General features: G+C 48.4%; 1 long non-coding RNA gene across 2 annotated transcripts in view; it reads right to left on the bottom strand.

The window, feature by feature from the left end:
* LOC139041796 (uncharacterized) overlaps positions 1 to 22218 on the bottom strand; it is a 36210-nt gene that overhangs the window by 6855 nt on the left and 7137 nt on the right. The window contains exon 4 of one of the 2 annotated variants that reach the window (XR_011497739.1): positions 10880 to 21654. The exons of the other annotated variant lie outside the window; for it this stretch is intronic. This is a non-coding gene — a long non-coding RNA (uncharacterized lncRNA). Of the gene's footprint in view, positions 1 to 10879; positions 21655 to 22218 lie in introns of those variants that run through there. 2 annotated transcript variants of the gene reach the window in all.

Below are 22218 nucleotides of genomic sequence, written 5' to 3'. Positions count from 1 at the left end.
TTTTAATCATAAACGTCTTCAGTCCTGTCTCAAACACGTTAGTTAAACTGTGAGAGTTCTTCCTAATGTAAGTCTCGTGATGCTAGAAAACGCATGAAAAATTTTAGAATTTCAGCCCTGTTTCCAGCAGACACACTTCAGAGCTATTCATGTATATCCATATGCATGTACATATTTTTAAAAATCGGCCCTGAGCTAACATGTGTTGCCAATCTTCCTCTTTCTTTGTCTTCTTCCCAAAGCCCCCAATACATAGTTGTATATTCTAGTTGCAGGTCCTTCTAGTTGACATATTTTTTTAAATTTTAAAATGCCACAGATTTTAAAAGCACCATCAATTTAAATACAGCTCTTTTTTGTTTTTGGTGGAGGGAAAAAACCCAAACTACATTGATTGGACAAACCAATTCTTACACAGCCTACTTTCAGAAAGATTTAAAGTATGAAGGGTGAGAATTTTAGTCTTGAAGGAAAACTGCAGTTCTTGTGGCTGCACCAGAGAGCTCTGGGCTCAGATTCCTCATTTCGAATGTGAGGAATGTGAGCTATGGTGTTGGGGGGTGGGTTGATGGGGGCTGCCAGAGAGAAATGCCGAGAGAATTATGAGAAAGGAAAGGTCAGATCACACTTGCTCAATATTTACAACAGATTTAGGACTTGGGTGTCTTCAGGGAACCGTAAGAATTTCCTGAGTACGTTTTACTTGTCCCTGTTTATTTGAAGAAAAACGGAACCTGCCCCTGGCAATATTATGAAAAGATGAAAACATTATAGCTTATAAAGGAAAAGGCCCAGGAAATCTGGAACGTGAGTTTGGGTTCCAAATTAGAGTTAATTTGTGATGCGACAGCAGCACGTTATTTCAGCTTGCTGGTGCACAGTATTCTCTTTTGCAAAATGAGCCTGGATAGACTCCTGATAGCCCGTGAGGCACCTGAGCCGTGGGGAGCGCAGAGCTGTGTTTCTTTGGGATCATCCGTGAGTTGGGGGCAGGGGTGAGATGGGGGGTCTGAGCCACGCCCATCTGCGTCTGTTGTTGGCGCTCCCCAACCAGTTCTGACAACTTTCCTTCCACCCTTCACACCAACAGCTTAACTCACAAGCTGCAACCCTTCCACCAGCAAACTCCTGGACTTTGTCAAGGTAAAGCGCCATTTTTATTGTAGTATTTATGCATTTTGCATGCTACTGTTTTTATGAGGTTATATCCATTTTTTTACATGTCACTGCTGACGTCGTTGAGTGCTTTGTCCCAGCCATGTTTCTCGTGTACGCCCCGTGGCTGTCATCCCGTGATCTTGCAGGGCACAGGGATTTTTAGGGATGCTACATTGTGTGACAGCAAAACTGACCCTGTGGCGTTTTAGACTGTGGTCCTGGACGACATCACACACCAGTGATGAGTGTAGATACAGAAGAGGCCTGGTTGAGTCCAGGGGCACTCCACCCCTGACAGACAGAGGAGAGGAGGAGCTGGCAAAGGAGGTGAGATAGGAGGAAGCGCGAGAGACCAGGGTGTTCTAGAAGCCAAGAGAGGAGAGTGTTTCAAGGAAAGTCTTCATCAACGCCCAGTGCTGCAGAGAGGTCAAGACAGAAGAGCAATGACTGAGAAGGGACCAGAATTCAGTGACATAGAGGTCTTAGAGATTTTGATAAGCGCAGTTTGGGTGGAATAGTGGGGATAAGCCTAATTGGAGAAGGTTTATAGAAAAAAGGAAGAGAAGAATGTATTTTTTAAATAATCATGGAGTAAATTTTATTTGATGTTAACACAAGTCTTTTTCAAGTAAGCTCTGTCATTAACGTGCACATTTATCTCTTGTATGGTGTCTTATAGGTTGGGATTTACTTATAATTTTTAAAGATTATCATGGAGTTCCCACTACGTGCCTGACAGTGGGATAGAAGCAGTGTGCTTAAGAGAGCAGATGCTAGAATTGAGACAGGCTTGATTGTGAATTCTGGTTCCACCACTCCCCAGCTGTTTGAAGTAAGCCTCGCTCTTCAGATGTCTAAAGTGGGGTTAAGATGCTATCTCAGGGGGCTGGCCCCGTGGCCGAGTGGTTGAGTTCACACTCCACCTCGGCAGCCTGGGTTTCGCTGGTTTGGAGTAGCGGACATGGCACTACTCATCAGGCCATGCTGAGGCGGGGTCCCACATAGCACGGCCAGAGGGACCTACAACTAGAATATACAACTATGTACTGAGGCTTTGGGGAGAAGAAGAAGAAGAAAAAAAGAAGAAGAAGATTGGCAACAGATGTTAGTTCAGGGCCAATCTTTTAAAAAAAAAGATCCTCTATCAGTGGTCAGTGTCAGGATTAGGTAAGAAATGTTTAGCATCTCGTTGACACACAGGTTGGCTCATAAATGTTATTATCAATATTTTTTTTACAGTGATATATAGTAAAATTTGGCCTCAAGTTTACAATGAAGTTAGGGAGAAAAGGCAGATGCAAAAAAATTAAGTATGTATCGACAAGTATAGTCAAAGTGACCATGGAAAGTGAGACTTAAAGTGGAACATGAGAGGAAGAGCTCTGAGAAGGACTCACTAACACCCGCCTCTCTGCCCGGTGCTGATGCCGTACGCACAGTCTCTTGTTTCATCCTCACAACCGTGCCGTGACCAGGCGTTTCTCCTGGGGGAGCTGGAGACAGGCTGGCAGTGCTCGTGTCCAGTCCTTACGCAGTGGTGACAGAGCAGCAGAGAGGCGTGGTGGCTGGCCTCTCTGCTCTCCGCCATATGCAAATGCCAGCCAGGAAGACAAAACCAAACCCATGGCAGCCAAAGCCTCATTTTAGCCTGAGACTTCATCTAAAGAACTACATCTGAGCAACAAACCCAAGAGACACTGGTTGCACATTCTTCCCTTTGACCTTTTCTTCTGGTAGAGTTAATTGTGTGCCAAAATGGGTTCAAGGAAAGGTGAGAGAGAGGACAGACAGGAAGGGAATGGTCAGCAAGTGCATATCAAGCAGTGATTGTGCTCACGGGAGGGTGGTTACACCCACTAAGGTGTCTGCTTCCTGACCCGTGGGCCCAGGGTTTATTCCTCGGGGGCTGTGATGCGCAGCCCTGCCTCCTGTGTGGTCCCTGCTGGGATAACCAACAGGCGGGCGGACATTGGATTTTAGGTCTCCAAGCTGGCAGAGCCTCTTACTCAAGCTGGTAGGGCACCGGCAGCTGGCATCCTGTGGGGTACGGTCTGAGCAGTGGCCCAAATCGCGGTCCACTAATTGGCCAATATGGGTCCTTAAAGTGCTTCCTTAAGCGGACAGGAGAGCTTAGCTGGAAGAGACGTGCTGTGTTCTGGGCATCACGCGAGCTGATGGTAAAGCGTCGGCAGAGTCACTCAGCCTCCTTGCCTCCTCTCGGTTGGGAAAGGCTGTGACCTTGAAGGGCAAACGCAAGACAGATAAGCTTTGACGGGTGGAGAGAAAATGAGACCTGAGTCTTTGTAGACCTCTGTGGGACTTTGAAGGAGAGTCTTGTTGGAGAGATGTATTATATTCCTAGGGCTGTCGTAACAAGTTACCACAAACAGGGGGCCCCAAAACAGCAGAAATTTATTCTCCCACAGTACTGGGGGCTGGAAGTCTGAGACCAAGATGTTAGCAGCGTTGGTTCCCTCTGGGCGTCCTGAGAGAGACGTGTTCCACGCCGTTCTCCCAGCCTCCGGTGCTTGCTGGCAGTCCTTAGTGTTCCTTGGCTTGTAGACGCGCCCTTCAATCTCTGCCTCCGTCTTCACAGGCTCTCTTCCCTGTGTCTCTGTCTCTGTGTCCCTCCCCTCTTCTTATGAGGACACCAGTCATACTGGACTAAAGGCTCACCCCACTCCAGGATGACCGCAGGGAAACTTAATCACATCTGCAATAACCCCACTTCCAAATAAGGTCACACCCTGAGGTTCCAGAAATGACATGAATTTGTGGGGTACACTAGCCAACCCAGCGCAGAGAGGAGCATGAAACCATCAGGTGTCACTGTCTGGGGAGAGGATGGCGGGACGGGAGAGGGGGCTGAAGGCTTGGAGGACTCAGGATACCAGTGACGCAGGCGGCCTTGTAACAGGAAGCAGACGTCTGAGTCGGGACACTGAGGAGATTTTAAAGAAGGACTGTTTAGAAGGAGTGGCAGGGTTAAGTAGAAACAAACAAACGGAACACCGAGAGGCTGGTGAGGAACCCCAGAGGCAGCGAGAGCAGGGCGCCGTCTTCACAAAGGCGTTCCGTGGACTCTGGCCTCCGCCGGCTTCTCTGCGAGCGACCTGCTCCTGACGCCTCTCTGATCCTGCCCCGGGAACCCTCTGGCTTGGTGATGTGGCTGCCTAGGGACTCTGCCTGGCATTCAGGCGGGCACAACCTGGACATGGGCGAGCTCCTGCCAGTGCCACCCGGAAGAAGATGGCGGAAGCCAGGACGCCCGCTTCATGCTTCTTCCAAGCAGACTGCTCTGCCGGGTATTTCAGAAGATGCTGAGGACTGAGCACCAGCCGACGATGGCAGCGGCCTCTTCAACACCTCGTCCTTGTTTTGGCTTTTCACTTCCTTCTCCTTCGCTCTCCCCGCCTCTCCTTCCTGCTCTCTGAGATACGTTCCCAGATAAACCACGTGCACACGAGATTCCCTTCAGACTCTTCTTTAAGGGAAAGCGACCACTCGAAGTCGAGGCTAAGCGACCACTCCGAAGTCAGCAGGTACAGGTGACTGAGGGTCACTGGGAAGAGAGACAGACAGACAGACAGACAGAGAGCTGAAGCTGAGGAAAACAAGCTGTTTCTTCTGAGGAAGAATGCAGTCCTGCCGACCCTCAGGCCAGCAGGCACTGGGGAGGCGAGATCCACAGCCACACAGACGTCCTCCGGCACCCGTGTCCCCTGTCAGAGCCGTGTAGGGCTGAACCACTTCCCAGAGGGAGAGGAGGGTCCCCTTGGGGGAGTGGTCTTGGATGTCAGCCTCCCAGGGTGCAGAACAGGTGGGAAGGTGGACAGTGCACCTGGAAGCAACAGAATTTCCAGCACAGAGAGGCCCATTCACGGATCAGTTTCTCTCCGGCTGACCGTGGGTCTTACACAACTGGCTGCAGCATCGCCGCGCTTCACACGGCCGCCTTCTCAAAGAAGTGGATGCTTCCAAGATGCGGTGGCTCTTCCGACCACACAGGACTAACTCGTCTGCCGCACCGATTATTTTCATTTCTCACGGCTAAGCACGCAGGTCGCACACACTCGGTCATCGTCTGGATTAAGCAGCCTGGTGCGGCAGGAAACCTGTGAGCTGGGTTCCTCCCCTGGTTCAAATCCCAGCTCTGCTACTGACAGGGATTGGGCCCCTCAGTGAACTTCCTAATCTCTCTGAGTCTCAGCTTGCTCATCTGCAAAATGGGGTTAAAATAGCAGCCCCATATCACAGAGTTTTGTGAGAATTTAATAGAATAAAATGTAAACGGTGGCTGTATTTCCTAATTACCACTTCAATTTTCTTCTTACATCCATAGATGTTGACCAATGTTATTAACAATTTATACAGAATTGGTGTAATAGTCTCAGAAATCTAAACATTTTTCTAAATATCTGAGGATTTTTCTTAAAGTGATAGTTGGATGAACTGTAATATTTTGTCATTCTTCCGTCTTCTTGCTCTTAACTGTATAAAATATCCTAGAGTTAATTGTAAGTGACAAACGAGCTAGCTGTTTCTCAACCGCATTCAGACTTCAATGGTCTTTAAATTGGCCTTAAATTAAAACCAACAGTGATGAGGTAATTTATGCTCCGACTCTGGGCGACAGTTTATCCGGCTGCTGACAGCAATGAATCACCGAGGGAAAGGCCCACATTTCTGGGCTGCTGGCGGCTTTTATTTAATCTCTGAGTCGGCTGGGCTGCATTCAGGTTCCCTGGAAAACGACCCCTGCCTGGAAGCCGGGCTCCTCGGCCGCGGGGCAACGGTTCTCTGTGAATCCCTGAGCTCTGCGTCGATGGAAGCGCATGCTTTCTCTGAGGTGTAACTCATATTCTGGTATCCAAGAATTTGTGGCTGTGAAACCTAACATGTAGTTCTTTCTTGTCCTTTGAGGAAAATCTACTGATTTCTTCTGGAGTCATGGTGCTATGCAATGAAATGTCCCTCTCCTGCCTTATAAACTATTGTTTCCTCTTATTTTTCTCTCTTTCCCAAATAGGATTTCTTTGTTGAGTGTGAATGAAGATACAAGAAAAAGAGAATTTAACGAAAAGAAAAACATGGTTACAAATTTATGATAATACTAGCCTTATTTTTTTTTTAAATAAAAGGTAAATAATGAAGTTGAAGAAATTGGATAATGAGAAAAAATCAGATGTATTGTGAAAATAATAATGTCTATGCTTTCTCTCTGGATCATGTAGTTGTTAAGCCCTATATTTAATTTGTTGACTATTTTGTGGTTATTGCTCTGTTTATAAAAATGATTGCCAGTTCCAGCTCTCACTCAGGGGAGCGAGCCCGAGGGCACTGAGCAGCCAGGCACTAATCCTAAGGCTGTGTTTGAACATGAGAGCCAGGCTCCTTAGAGGGACTCAGGTGTTACAACCCAGGCTTAAGCCACAACAGAATTAGAAACATATCCTACATGGAAACTTTTTTCTCAGGGGCATACATTTTGAACCTGTTTTCAGTGAACAGAGCAAGAAGGGGCTATGAAATGCACCTGGGGAATTTCAGTTGAGGAGACGTGAAGGGGTTCATGGAAGGAAGCAAGTTAACAGATGAATCAAGTCTTTCCTTTGAAAAAAGAAGCCAGGAAAGCCGTGCCCGGGCTGGGCTTTGGGGATATCCTTGCCTTTAGGACTCAGTCAAGGGGGATTTTTAGTCATAGGTCCTTGGGAAAATGACCAGTCTACTCCTTGCCCCACACTTCTCCTTGTTGCTAGGCAAGTGTCTGCCCGCCGTGGAATCATTGAGGCCCATCCTCCTGCTCCTGGAACGTGAAGCCCCTCCGGGAGGAGGCTGGGTTTAGGGAAGTGCTCGCTCACCCTTAGGGTGCAAGTGCAGGCCGGGCACCTGACAGCAAGCTTCTACTTGCATTTGCATCCTAGGCGCCTCGCTGGCCTCTTCCTAGCCTTGACCCTGAGAGGTACCCAGTGTGTGGGAGAGGTCTGAGCTTTAGGCAACGCAGTGGTTGGGGTGTCCCCCAGGCACGTGCAGAGATGTGAGAGCACTTGGGGCTGCATGGGCTCTAGCAGAGAAAGTGCTACTTGCTATGCCTCAACCTCAACTGTGCAAAGAGACAATTTACTCCTCTGACTGAAATGCACCTAAAATGCCAAAATGTGCCTGTGACTGGTCAGATCCCAGAGGCAGCCCAGGCTGGGCTGCCAAGCAGCTGAGAATGTGGGTTCCCAGAGCTGTCTCATTTGACCGTTTCTCGGGTGGCTTACAGATGGCCAGGTGGTCTTCTAGTAGATTCTCTCTGGCCTGTCCTCTCCAATTCTGACCTTCTACCTGCACTCTAGGGGTCCCAAGACCTTCCACCTGTCCTTTTAGGTGATCTGGCCGTGACCGTTGACGTTCCTGTGATCACAGTGCCAAACGCAGGTTCCCAGCGGGCTGTGCCTTCCTCAGTGCAGCGGCACGAGGCTGTTCCTGGAAGAGTTCTGGCACCAGGCGTCTCGACTTCTTGGATTTTGCATATGTAGACAAAGCTTTTCCTTATGACTCCCAGATACAGCTCCTTCCTATCTGCTCCCGACCCACCTGCCTTGCACCTCTGTTTATTGCTGCCTCTGCCCTGCCCTCCCCAGGCAACAGGCCCTGTGCATCCACAGACAGTGCCCCCTCCAGCTCCAACTCTCCAGAGCAACTAATTCAGCACCTGGGACTTGGGATGTGTCCCCACAAGAATTCCTAAATGAATGAATGAGTGGGTAATTGAATTTATAACTTTCAAAAGGAAGTCAAAGAAATTTTAGCTTCTAATTGGACAGAAAGGTACTTTTCTGGGTGCTCAAGCTTCTCTTTTCTGGCCAAAGTGCTACACTGGGCAGACGTTGTGGTAACTGAGGGATGGCCAGAGGGAGCACAAAGACGGATCCAGAAACGAGACATCATCATGAGTCAAACTTAGGCGCTTATTTAGAGGATCCAGGGTAATGCCAGAGTTAGTAATGAGGTGGACCAGACAGTTACAAAAGCACAGTGTGAAGAAATAATTGATAGTTGGGATCTTGTTGCTTTACAATGTCAGTTGGCAAATTGTATTTGTATTGGCTAAGATCCTTAGACTCTACCATTGCAAATACATTGCAGAGTTTCTATGATTTGGAACAGTGCAATCATGGTGTCGAGTCAGGAGTATCACGATGTGGTGGGGAGACCCCTCAGCGTGCCCCCCAGCCACTGTCTGCTTGGTTGTTTCCAATGAGGCATTTAGGTTATAGATCAAGTTTTGTTGCAGAAAACAAACAGAGCAAGCTAAGCAATGCCTAAGATTCTCCAATCTCTAAAATGTTATGATTTTATACTTTCAAATGGTTTTACAAAACACACAATTGTTCAGTGCTCTTTTCTTGAGGAAAAAAGAAAGATCCAAACGTACATCTCCCCGTGAACATAATTTAAACACTTAAATGTAACTGGCTATATGTTCAATGATTCATTTGAAAACATTAATTTTAATTAATATCTGTCACCAAGAGCTCAAAATGTATGAGCTATTTGATTTAACACAATACCTACATTTTTCTCAAGAGCAAAACAGAAAAATGTTTTGCTAGAAACTCCACAGCACGATGATGTTCTCGTCACAGTTTGCGCAACAGCGTTTTGTCGGGTCTGGTGAGAGGGGTTGATCCTACAGCCCTGAGAGCCACAGACGCCTCTGCTGAAAACCCTGCTGGGAAAAGTGGGGAGCCCGTGGCCCACCGGCGCAGGTACAGAAGCGAGGGAAGGTGCCTGGTTCTTCCACTGTAATCGTCCTTCCACCACCAGCTCATCCGTGGGGCCAGGAGGAAGTGCGGGGAAGACGCTGACTTACCTATGCATCACACACACGTTGAAACCCACCAGTTCCCCTGGCCCTCTGCCATCCGTATTTCCCAGCACTCCCAGCTTGAAACAGGCTGAGCTCACCTCAGACGCAGAAGGAGGAAAGAGAGTTTGGCACTGACTTACAGAAAAGCACCCGATGAAAATGTAATTCCTTTTGCTTTGCAAATATATAAAAATTGTGTATGTGAAAAATTCTTCGTGGTCTCCTGAGCATTAAGTTCCAATGATACACAGCACGCTACTTTCTTTGGTTCACAGAAGTGTGTTAAAAATGAGATTTTGCGCCTCTCTGAGCTGGTTTAATAATGAGGAAGACGGTCAGGCTTGGCTTTTCTCTGTTTTAAGCTAACACAGTTTCTGATAAAAACAAACCAAACTTCCCTTTTCCTCTTTCATAGCTTTGGATCCTCCCAGAATACCTATCCTCTCAGATTAGGGAGGGCCGCGTTTGAGGTTGCCCCGTGCAGGCGAAACGAACCTCTGATGGTTTGACGTATCAGGGGAGCGCTGAGGGCTTTGTGTTCACAATCACCAAGCAAAGATCTTTACGTGGAGTGAGGTCTCCTTATTGGAACCACAATCATCTGTTCTTGTCTATCTCTGCTTGACCGTAATCAGAGGGAGCCTGGGCTGCGCATACACTCTGTGGGAAAATTTGCCCTGAAATCCCAGAAAGTCCAAAGATGAGTCATCTGGTATATGGCTGCCGTGCCACATGAATCTGTGGTCAATCTGGTGTTATCTGGTGTGTTGATTAGAGTGCACATGAGGGTGGGTAGGAGGTGGCAGATGTGGGAAGAAGGGAATTTGATGGATGACAGTTCACAAAACAAGGCAGGAACAGCCCTGAACCCGTGGTTCAACCGACTCTGCGTCTGCCGTGCGAGGGGCTCCATGCTGGTAGCTACAGGCTCAAGGAAATGAACTGCTAACTTCCGAAGCACCGAGGCTGGGCAGAGTTCTCCCTGAATAATAAAAACTTTACAGCACCACCAGCGTTGACTTGAGACAGTTGGATGAGTGCCCAGAGGAAAACTGAATCAATTTATACACTTTCCCAGCTAGCCTAGACCACCCCGAGTAGACAGCAAAACCCCTCCTTGAGAAAAACCACACATGCTCCTCCATCTTCCTGACTTATTTGTATTTTCTATCGACTTTCTTGATAAGTTTGGTTTCTTCATCCTTTATCACAAGCTTTCTTTCCCCCTTCATTTCTCTTGCAGAGTAAAAGAGAATTAGGAGGAAAAGGAATATCTCAACTTTTCCTTAAGACACAGCCCTAAAGCTGGTTTTTGAAAAAGGCAAGAGTTTGTCAACTTCATGAAAAAGAATTTTTTTCCGAGTCTTTGCCAGGTTTTTTTGTTTTGTCTTGGGTGAGTGTGTATAACGATAGAGAAGGACTTCACACGAGCTTGCAAGGTCGCTGGTTTGGGTGGGAGGATATCGTGCTTTTTCCCCGACTTCTGAGTGGGGTGTGCAGTCCACAGCCCTGGGAAGGAGGAAAACGAGCTGGAACAGACAGAATGACACGCACGCCTTTGTGTAAGCTCTGTGACTCTCAGCAGTTACTCATTCAGCTCCAGGTCATCTCTCAAAACTGCTCAGGTATTTCCTTCTTAGGCAGACTCCTTCCACACACACTCCCTACTCTCTCATCCCCACCCCCCAAAGTATCACTTCCCTATGGTATTGCTAGACTTTGTGAGTATTTCAATGTATTGAGACCATCGATTTGCATGTGTTTACCTGCGTCTCTCTCTCTTCTACCAGTGTGTGAACCCGACAGAGAACAGATGCTATTTCACCTGCAGCCCTGCACCCATTGAGAACGGCAGATGGAAGAGGCAAAATAAATGTATTAATCAACATGGTGGGAGTCATTTTGAAATGGACGTAGGCAGCCCGAGGAATTTACTGTTCTCTGAGTGCAGGATCTATCTCCCCGATATTTTATTTATTTTCTGGCCCAGTAAGGTTCCCTCAAAGCCAGTTCCTGCCTATTGTGAAATGTCCTTCTCATGAGCTACTTCCCCTTCCATCCTGTTAACACATATGGACACACAGTTCAGACAGAATGTTGCTTTGTGGATTCTAGGCAGTGATGGGGAAATGAAAATACTGTATTGCATTAATCCTAAAAAAATCTTTTTTTCACCTTTGAGTTGAAATTAGGGAGTATTTGACAATCAGTGACATCTTACACTTATGATTGGCAGTGCTTTTTGCTTTGTGAATGGTACCTAAAATAATGCATCTTTCAGTGATGATGTCTTAGATTTGTTCAAACGTGGCACTTATGAGAGAAGTTCTACTGGTGCCCAGCCCTGCCATGGCACATGGTGAATTCTGGATATGCTCCACAAGCTACGTTAAAAACATACCAAAAACAGGCTTTGCCAGAATAGAGTGAGAGGGTCAAACTTGAAGGATCAGAGCGCAGGGTTCACAAGATGGTCATTGTTAATCTCTGGCATCTGGCCTGCTACATGCCTGGCACAAATATGTATTTAATAAGTAAAAGTAGTTACTAACAGCTTTTGAGTCTTCAGTCTGTGTTAACCATTGTGTTCCACTATGTTAAGTGCTTTTCATATACGAGTTCATCTAATTCTCGGGGCATCACTTTGAGTGGGTTCAAATAGGATCCCCATTTTTCAGATGCACAAAGTGAGCCTGAGGGTAGATATGTAATGTGCCCTGGGTGCCATAGTAAGCGATGGAGCTGCGACCGGACCCCAGGTCTATCTCACTTCAAAGGCCAGGTTCTTGTGCTCCAGGCAATGCTTTCTCCCAGTGGATACGACTTTGAATAAATGTCATTTCTACTGATCTTAATGGCCATTTGCTTGGTCAGAGTTGTCAGTTCTCAACTGTCTTTTCAAATTGTCCACTTTCTGATCACTTTTCTGGGCCCCATAGTCTCTACTGGCCATTAAATGACCATCTTAGATTTGATACTTAGATGGATATTGCTAATTTGTAATAAACAATCCAATGGAAAAATATTTAATGATCATAGGCAAAACCCTATCACAAGCAAAAACCCTCTAATAGGCATTTGTGACTGTGACGGTGCTGGACCTCACAAGTGCAATATTGTGGAGGTAAAAGGAAATTTTGCAAGTAGAAGAAAAAGATGCAATCTCCATTTTGTAGGATAGTCATCCTTGAGGTCATTGAGAGAAAATTAAGTTCAACGGGCTGAGACCTGTTTTCTCCAACACCGAGAATCCCAAGAATAATCTTAAGAAATTATTGAAGGCTTTCACTTTGGGTACAAAAGGCTCTGTTGGACCAGTCACCTCTTTCTCTTTCTGTTCATTGCAGAGGTCAGAACTAGGCGTGGTGAAGTGGACGCTGTGCTGGGCCTTGAAGAGGACGGCCTGGACCAAACGTGTGTGCGCGTTGCAGTCACACAGAGGGCTTGTGCAAACGTAGAGCTGCTGGTGTGTTAGGTCTGTGATGGGCCCTGAGAATTTGCATTTAAAACAAATTCACGGAGGCTGCTGAAGCTCCCTCTGAGGACCATGGGCCTCCCCGGTGGAAGACCTGGGGCTGAATCCCAGATTCCTTGCTTTACTAGCTGTGACTGAGGGAATTTAGTTATCTGAGTCTCGGCTCCTTCTCTGTAAACTGAACTGTAAACTCCCTGTTTATCCATTTTGTTAGACTTGTGTGAAAAGGAAATAAAATAATATATTTGCAAATTACTCAAAAGCTGACTGTTATTATCACTAAGATTATTGTGAAAGAAGCTGTAGATTTTTGTCGCCCCAGAGAGGAGCCGGCAGAACCTGTGAGTTCCACAAGGCCTGGGGGAATGATTCAGAGAATTCAAACTGAATGTGGCACCCCGAAGTGTGGACACTGAGGCGTTGGGAACCAGCACAGAACATGAGTGGAAAGAACACAGTTTTGCTGTCCTCCAAGCCTGCACACGTGTGTTCCAATCCTGGCTCCACGGGACCTGAGTCTGTTTCCCATCTGGAAAATGGAGATGAGGGACCCGCCTTGCAGGCTTGTTGTGGAGCCTGTACCCCAGACAATGAATTTAAAGAGCTGGCACAGTGCCTGGCACTCAGTAACATTCAATAAATAGAGCTCCTAACAAAGATTCCAGCTGTGTTAACAAAGCCACGTCCCCATGAGGTGGCCAGCTCCCTGAGCCTGGAGGATGATATTGCAACAATGCTGCTCAGAAAGAGCAACTGGACTCACTGACCTCCACGGTCCCTTCCAAATGAGATTCTAATGTCAGCACAAAGCAAATGGAGCTGGTCAGTTGCCTGCAAGCAGGACTGTTTTCCTCCGTCTTTTCCTATGACTGACAGCCATACCACTCATTTTGTTGCCATGATTTGCTGCGTAATCATTAAGCATTGGTTTTTGGAATTCCCTAGCAGGCGGGGTCCTAACAATAGGAAAATTGGAATTACGTGAAGATCGGTGCACAGAGCTCTTCATCTTCCCCCTGGATTATGTGACAATTGGATCCAGTCTAAACCAGAGCATGCATGACAGTGCGTGAGCCTTTAGAGCGAATGCCAGAGAAGCCTCAGCAATCTGCTCGGGGTGGGTGGAAGTTCCAGGCTTGCAAAACCCTGCAGTTAACAGAAGCAACAACTGGAACACAATTGCTGACCAAGTGGTGGAACCTGATTTCATGTCATGGGGCTGGAATGCAGCTTGTGGCGCCATGTTGGACAGACTTTCCTTTTATACCTCGTGCGGATTAGAGGTCATCCACCCAGGCTGTGTGTCCTCCTGCACGTTACACGGACCAATGCTTTGCCTGTTGGAGTTGATATCACAAGTGATACAGATGGGCAGGGTGAGACAGAAGCAAGCCTGTTTCAGTGACAGCAAGTGATCAACTCAACAAAAATTGGAGAGAATTTGCTCAGCTTCTCTCTTTCTCTTCCTGACTGGGTTCCAGTAGCCTGAGTGGGTCACAGGACAGTGAGGGAAAGGCATTTAAATCTGGATCTGACAGCATTAGGTGGCTCTCTTGATGCTCCTTGCCAGCAAATATGGAAAATGCAATTCTTTACATGACTGTCTAATATTTCATTTTTTCCCTCATTTTAAGTTAGGAGTGAAATGTCTTTGAATTTTATTTTTTTCTCATGGAACTACCTCCTATGACTTCAGGATAATGCACTATCTATTTTTTAGACAATTTTTTTCCTTACTCACAGTAAACTTCTGACTTTTCTGCCCTGCATTCTGCTTCCGGGTCTAAGTACTTTTTTCTCATGTCTCCAATGTCTCCGCCTCCAGGGCTCTGACTTCCTTTCCATGTGATTCGCTGCAGCTTCCAGGGTGACTGTCAGACGCACAGTCCCTGGGGTCTCCCCCTCGGATGAGCTCTGGTTACATTCTCCCTCAGCCCCTCCCCAGCAAGGCCACGTCTTACACTTGGTCACCACTCAGATCTGCTCCACTCCCAGCATGGCAAAGCCTGCAATCCCCTCCTTCTCTCGCCGCCCCTCTCCTTTCCTTTCCTCTCTGTTGGAAACTCTAGCCCATGACCAGGCCACCTACTCCCTCACCTGAATTTGGTTTCATTGCTCCTGCAGCTCTCTGAACTCATGGGTCAATTGCTCCAACGCAGTGCCACGGACGACCCCCTCTGCCCTGGCTCTCAGATCCCTCTCCCCTTTCCACGCTTGCTGGTTCCCCTGAGAATACTGCAAGGACTCCTACTGGGTCTCCCTGTCTCCCAGCCTGCTCTGCTTTAATCTGTCCTAGTCACGCTTTCTAGAACGATCATCCTGATTTAAAGACTCCACAAGTGCTTGTGGGACTCCTCTCCTCCAAACACCTGCTTTTTCTTCCATGTCTTGCTCATGTCCTGTCTCATCTCTCCCTGAAAAATACCATCTGTTTTCTTTAAAGTCCATCTCAGATAACATCTCCAGTTTCTCTAACCTCACTTCACCTCTCCTCAGTGTTATATTTCTGCGCTGGCTGCAACGGTTCGTAGATTTGTTTCACTTTCTCTGCAATGGGCTTTGGATTTAGAGAGAGATCTGGGCTAAGGTGCCAGCTCTAGGATTGACCAGTTGTGTGATCTTGGGCAAATCTTTGTGCTTTGTGGAGGCCGAGTCCCCCACTCCGTGGCGGGGGGTGATACTGTCCCCTCGTGGGCTTGTTGTGAGTGGTCAATGGCATGAGTCGCCTGCCATAGAATAGCCACTCAAGAAATATTACTCTCCCCTTCTGCCCCATTCCCTGTCCTTGAGGTGGAGGTCTGTCCTCCCCATCTTGGACTCTGTGAAAGGTCAGCAGTGTGTGGCCCTTAGCTGGCCACCAATAGACATTTACTGAGTCCACGTGTCCATATCATCTGTCTTTTCTTCCTGCCAAAATTTGGAGTTCCAGAGAAAGCTCATTCTTCATATGCAGCCAATGCTACTTAATTTTGGTAAGTTTAAAGCAGATTATTCTTTATATGTTGAGCAGACACTTAGATTACCCTAGTGCTGATAATTCTGTCTTCTCCACTGAGAAAGCCATGTGGCTATGTGCACTGTGTTCTGCCTGGAGTTAAGGAGACAATTATTTTGTGAAAAACTCAGTCATAGGAATGAGATCTGAGAAGCTTCCCCGTCAGGTTGTCGACTCAGCGTGATCCATGTGGTTGTGACCAATGGCGGTGCTCCCCCAGGTGCAGAGCTGCCATGAAATGAGCTGGAGCGCGGGTTCCCATCCTTGTATTGGAGGGTTCCCCTTACAAAATCCGGTGGCACTGCAGAATTCCTGGCAAAGCAAGTGCGTCTTTCAGCAAAAGCCAGGCTCCCAGCCGCATGTTTGCCAGCGGCATCACCATGTCGTAGAAAGATCACTCACTCAAAACTCCGCTCCACTGCGCAGTCACTGCACAACCTCGTGCCAATTACGTGGGCCTCTTCCATCTTCAGCGGGTGGCAATACCTGCACCACCATTGCTTGAGGATTGAATGGCGCACACGGGGTGGGGAGGCACCCAGTAGCGCGCACGGCAGGTACAGAGGGAGCAATTAGCAATTGTCAGTTTGAATATCAGAGAGCAAAGAGAAATTTCTCAAGAAAGCAAGACCCAGCTGCTCACGTTGCAGGCACACAATAGTACACACTGTGCTGTCATTGACAACCTATGAGTCTGAGGGATGGTTTTTAATGTGTCAACTTGACCAAGCTTTGGTGCCAAGAGGTTAGGTCAAACACCAGTCTAACGTTGCCGAGAAAGTATATTTTAGATATGATTAACATTTGCATCAGTCGTCTTCGAACAAAGTCAATTACCCTTCATAATGTGGGTGGGCCTCATCCAACCAGTTGAAGGCCTTAAGAGAAAAGGACTGAGGTCCCCTGAGAAAGGGGCAATCCTGCCTCCAGACTGCCTTCAGACTAGAGCTGCAACATCAGTCCTTCCCTAGGTCTCCAGCCTGCTCCAGTACCAGGGACTATAACTCATCTTTGTGTCCTCAGTACCCAGCAAAGAGCCAGATCCACAGTAAACACTCACACTGGTTGAACTGGAAAAGAACAGCTCACATTCATACGTTATCTTGTAGAAAAGGTGGCCTCCCATACTGTTCAATTAACTCATTCCTCTACCTAGTTATTCACTCATCAAACATTTCGGGGGGAGCCTATTTGCTATTGCTGTGCTTGACACTGACGGTGCCGAGGGATGAGACAGGAGACCTTCTCTTGAGACACTCGGTGGTGGGTGGGGCGGGAGTGGGAATGGACGAGCAGATGCACAGATGGAGGGTTAAATCGGGGGCGGGGAACCAGTGTGTGCAGGTGAGAGAGCCCGAGAGCTGACGTAAGGCAGGGGCAGCGGGCAGAGAGAGGAAGGGCAGATTCAAGAGAGATTTGGGGGTGGGAACAGTGGGAAGTGAGAGGGCAGCAGTCTCCGTGCCTGCCGGTTCTGGCTGAGGTGTCTGGGAAGATGGAGGAGCAGAATTTCTCATTGTCTTATCTGATCCTCACATTCCTCAGCTTCAGGAAACACAACGCCCTCCTTTTAGGGATGCAGACATCAGGGCTGAGAGGGCAGCAATACGGCCCCAAACCTCACCAGTCAGGAGCCAGCAGAGCTGGTATTAGACCCAAGCCCGTGCTGCTCTGGCTGCAATGTCCCCTCTCCAGACCCCGCAAGGCTGCCTGCCAGACTCCCTGGGCAATGAGGGGTGAGGAGGGGCCCCGGGAGACCCGGCTATTTCTGCGTGGAGCAGTTTCACTCTCGCAAGCCATCAGGTGGCTGACCTGCCCCCGTCCTCTCTGACCCCACAGCGGCACTTTGTAGATGACCCGGGCATCGCTCGCTTCCTTTCCCACTCACTGCAAAGAGCCGAGAGACTGGCTCAGCTGTCAGCTGCCTGTCCTGCATGGAAAGGGAGGGACATCTATTGGGAGTTCTGGAGGGAGAACATTAATTGGTAAAAATGAAAGCACATTTTCTCTGAAGGCCTGAGGCCATCCTATTTTCCCCTCAGAGGTGCCCAAGTCTCACGTGAGAATCGTGCTGCCTCTCTGGTAAATGACAGTCCTGGGCTCCTGGCCCTTTACAGCCCGCCCGTCTCCCTGCTCGCCCAGCTGGCCGCAGGGGCCAACTCAGGAGGCCCAGGGCCAGCCTCAGAGAAGCAGCTGGAGCCTCCTGGCCTGTGGCAGCAGCTGCTAAGGAGGGTCGCTCTCACCCTCTGAGACGACGATGCGGAGCACAAACCACTGCCAGCCTCCACACCCTCTTTGCGCTCCCTCGGCTCTCTCTTGTCTTGGCCCCTAGGTCAGGGCCACCCACAGCCTGCTGACCACTCTTCGAGGCACCTGTTCACACTGCTGGCCTCTGTACCCTCTTTGCGCTCCCTCGGCTCTCTCTTGTCTTGGCCCCTAGGTCAGGGCCACCCACAGCCTGCTGACCGCTCTTCGAGGCACCTGTTCACACAGCTGGACCTTTGCCTGATCTCAGGTTCTGAGCTCTCCTCTAAGCCCTCAGGGCGCCCATTTTTCTGGCCCCTCCCCGACTCCCTGCCCTGCAAGACGGCCCTCATGTTAGACACACAGCACAGTGGTTACCAGGTAATTCAAGCGGAATTTGGAACTCTGCAAGACACAGAGGTCGTGCCCAGCAAGCGTTGGCGCTCCCTGCTGCGGCCTGCCCTCCGAGCCTCGCCCACCTGGGACGCTGCAGGTTCGCTTCTCCCGCCATTTGGGACATCCTCAAATTGTGACTCGGGCCGGCTCTGCTGTCACAGAGGCAGTCGTGTGTGAGGGGCTGAATCGGAGGTCGGTTGGGCCCTGACACAGCACCAGACTCGTTCCGAAGGCAGGTAGTCCCAGGCCAGGCCTCAGCCCCCACCCCCTCCCCAGCCGTGTGCAGCTGTAATTTGACAAGCATGACTTCCTGAATCTCAAGGGACGGTGACCAGGTCCTTGCCAGATGGCCAGGCAGCAGGCTGCTAGTTTTGTCTGAGGTCACTGCAGAGCCTGTAGCCATTAGAACTGCCACTTGCTCGGAGACGGGCTCAGCCTTTCTAACTCGGCAAATCCAGGCCACCTCCAGGCATTCATCCAGTCGATGAAGTTGGTTCTCTCCCACCGTGCAACGTTATTTTGAGTGTAAATTCATAGTTTAGTCTCTGCTGGCGGATTCCTGAGAATTGGGGAAAGGCACAGGAAATACCAGCAATAACCTCCAGCGTCAGATTACTTTTTGTGAACTAACACTTGTGGCCAGAAAATAGTTTGGAGAGGCTAACACTTAGCCCCCTTAGCTGCCTTGGCCCACATTTTTTTGCAATTTAAAACCACTGCTACAACTGGACTTTGATATTGTGCTCGTTAATCCCCTGCTTCCACCTCAAAGTTTCAGCTGTTCATTTCACCCAGGGTTTCCAGTCTGGGCAATTGAGAGTTGCCACACTGTGCATGAGACCCCGGATGTGGCCCCTGGTGGAAGGTCACACGCTGCCCGGCAGCCTCGGCTGAGCCCCTCTCCACTGGACTACCCTTGGGTGTTTGTCTGCCATCTGCTAGGCGGTGTGTCCCATGAGGTCAGAGCCTGTAGCTGCCGTGTCCCCGACTCCATCCCCAGCACTGACTCAGGGTCTGGGACACAGACACTGCAGCATAAATATTTACTGAGTGGATGACTCTCAACCACCACCAGCTGCGTAATGGCATCCTTTGTCCTTTTCTACAACAAATGATTCTCAAAGGTCAGGAACCAGGCAATGACAACAGCATGGAAGCAGATGAAACCGCGGCACAGCATCAGCACCCAGATCTTATCATCTGCTCGGATCTCAGGTCCTCTGCAGAGCATCTCTCTCTCTGCTCTAAAAAGAAGGCTAGAGAGCCCTGTGCAGTTACGAGACAGAGTGGAAAAAGAGCAGGGAGAGGGGAGTTCAGAAGAAAAAGTCCCAACATCCTCTTCCCTGTGGAAATAATGATAATAGTAAAAACAGCAAGACCACCTGGTACTGAGCTCTTCCCATGCGTCAGGCACCGTTCTTTACATTTATTGTTTGATTAATCTTCACAAGAAGCCTACAAGGCGGATATTATTATCTTCATGCCCCTTTGTAGAGGAAAAAACAGGAACCCAGAAGAATTTAAATAACTTGCTGAAGCTGGTAGGTGGAGAAGCTGGAACTCCACCCCAGGTCTGTGCAGAGTCCAGGGCTTAGTGACCAGCCAACCAGCTGCATAACTGTGGCCTTTGTCCTCTGCTGGTTTGAATATTTACAGGCAAAGTCCAAGTGCCATTCATCTTTGCGTAACTCATGGCACCTGGCCCAAGGGCATGCACGCCGTGTGAAGACAGTCAATATTTGTTGTTTCAAAAGTAGAGATAGTCAAAAGGCACTGGGAGAGGGTTATTTGACTGGAAAACAGAGTGCAAGAAAAGAAATCCCAGAGCCCATGGAGGGAAGGCAGGGTGGTACCAGCAGAAGACAGAGGTGTCATCAAAGATGTGTGGGATCCAGAGCATCAAGTTAAAGGAACATTTTCAAGTGGCTAAATTATAAGAAATAATAATGCCAGGAACAGCTGGAAGGTCCTGATTTTTGCATTCCTTCCACGAGTCTCACAAAGTACTTTTCACGTGGTAGGTTCCTCAGAAAGAGCAAATTAATTTTAAAAATATGAGCCATCACTTATTGTTTTTCCTAGGTCTTGAAATAATACTTAAATGGGATAAGCATCATGAATGTGCACAGTATCCATCAGCTAAGTTAAAAATCAGAGTCAAAATTACCTAAATATTGTCAACTCCTTCGCAAGGCAAGTCTTTTCATCTTCTTTATGTTTAGGTTCTAACACAACCCAGGCGCTTTTGTAGAGAATGAGGTACAAACATCTGCACTTAGGGCTGCCCCATTTCCAAGTCACCACATCCTCCTGCGGTTCCTTTACGAAGAGCTAAAACCCAAACAAGCACCGCCTCGAGCCCATCACCCAGAGCCCGCGGGCTGTGCTAACACTCAGGGAGTGCGTCACAGAAGCCCTTGTAATAGTATCTCATTGAATCCATATGAGGCCCCAGGAACCGGTAAATGATTACCCTCATATTATTGATGAGGAAACTGAGGCACAGAGCATTGACCAGCTGAAGGTCCCACAGCTAGAAATTTGCTGGTGGTGGGAGGGAGGGGGATTCACACCCAGGGGTCTGGCTCCTGAGTCTAGCTCTGAACCACCAGGCAGTGTCCACAGACAGCGTGGACATGGCAAAGGCCAACCTGTCCGCCCTGTTTGCTTGTCACCTGCAGCATCTTCAGCTTGGGTTTTCATGTGACAAATGACCTACACTAAGCCCGGACATGTTGAAAAGAAAGTGTAGGAAGGCCCTTAATCCGTGGTCAAGGTCAGGGAGTGACAATTTCTTTACAGTCCCTTCCCAGCAGGAGGCAATGATTTCATCTATCATTGTTAATACCGGGGATACCTTGAAAATCAAATTAGGAGGGGTGACTTTCTCTTTTTTTGGCAGTTAGTTATAGTAGAAAGTTTTCCTCCGTCGTTTGAGGCAACAGCAAAGACTGCTGAGGGAGTGCCTGTAATTATGATCTTATTACTCTACCTAAATTCCAGAGCCTTTATGACACACGGAGTCTATGACCACAGCAAACAGTTGAATTGAAGTGTGGATAGCACTTCAATGGCTCTGGGGACGCAGACAGCCGGGCAGAACCACTGAAGCCCGAAGGTGGTAGTTCATCTTTGGATTATTCTGGTCCTCTGTCCCAATTCATGTAAGAATTCCACTCTTTTTTTTCCCTTATCTTCCCAAATCCTGACTCTGCCATTTTCTGAACCAATAAGACCTCTGAGAAGTCTCAGATCGTCTCTAATGCAGGCTCTTTCTTCTCCAAGAGATTATGGCTATGACTTGGCACTGAGTGAGTTGACACCAGAGGGCTGGGCTGTGTGTGCCTTAAGATTTTGTCACTGGCGGCCGGCCCTGTGGCCAATCAAGTTCGTGTTCTCCGCTTCAGCAGCCCAGGGTTTCGCAGGTTCGGATCCTGGGTGTGGACATGGCACTGCTCATCAGGTTATGTTGAGGTGGTGTCCCACGTGCCACAACTAGAAGGACACACAACTAAAATATACAACTATGTACTGGGGGGATTTGGGGAGAAAAAGCAAAAAAAGAAGAGAAGAAAAAGATTTTGTCATTGTTCTTAGAGATGTTTTTCTCACTTCTACAGCCAGGAAGCACCAACTACTTTAAATGTCAGTGAATTAACCTAGGCAAGTTTGTACAGAAAAACTCACAGCCCTACTTCAAGTTTTTGCCAGCAGGAATTTCAGTTTTTAGTAAAGAGAGAGTGTTGCCCTTGAGTTGGTCTGTTGCCCACCGCTGGCATTGGTGTGGCAGTTTTCTGTGGGGTGCGCAGTTCTTAAGTGGCATACGCTGTGTCGGTTGCACAGTGCCTTTCACTCCTGACATCCTTTCTGGCCTGCTCTCCACTCTTGCTCTTGCCACAAGTCCTTTCTTCCAGGAAGCCCCTCTGCTTCGATCACCCAGTTGCGCAACCAGGAACCCAGAATTATCCCCGTCTGAAGGCAATAAATAACCAGGCCCTGCAGAGCACTCCTTCAGAATAGATCTCAACTCTAATCCCCTTTCTTTCATGGCTCTCCTCTGGTCCAAGCCTTCCTGATTTCTCTGTGTGAATGTCA

Source organism: Equus asinus, chromosome 24 (assembly GCF_041296235.1).
Source record: "Equus asinus isolate D_3611 breed Donkey chromosome 24, EquAss-T2T_v2, whole genome shotgun sequence".
NCBI lineage: Eukaryota > Metazoa > Chordata > Mammalia > Perissodactyla > Equidae > Equus > Equus asinus.
Note: the sequence above shows the minus strand (reverse complement) of the source record. Positions and strands in the feature narration are given on the sequence as shown.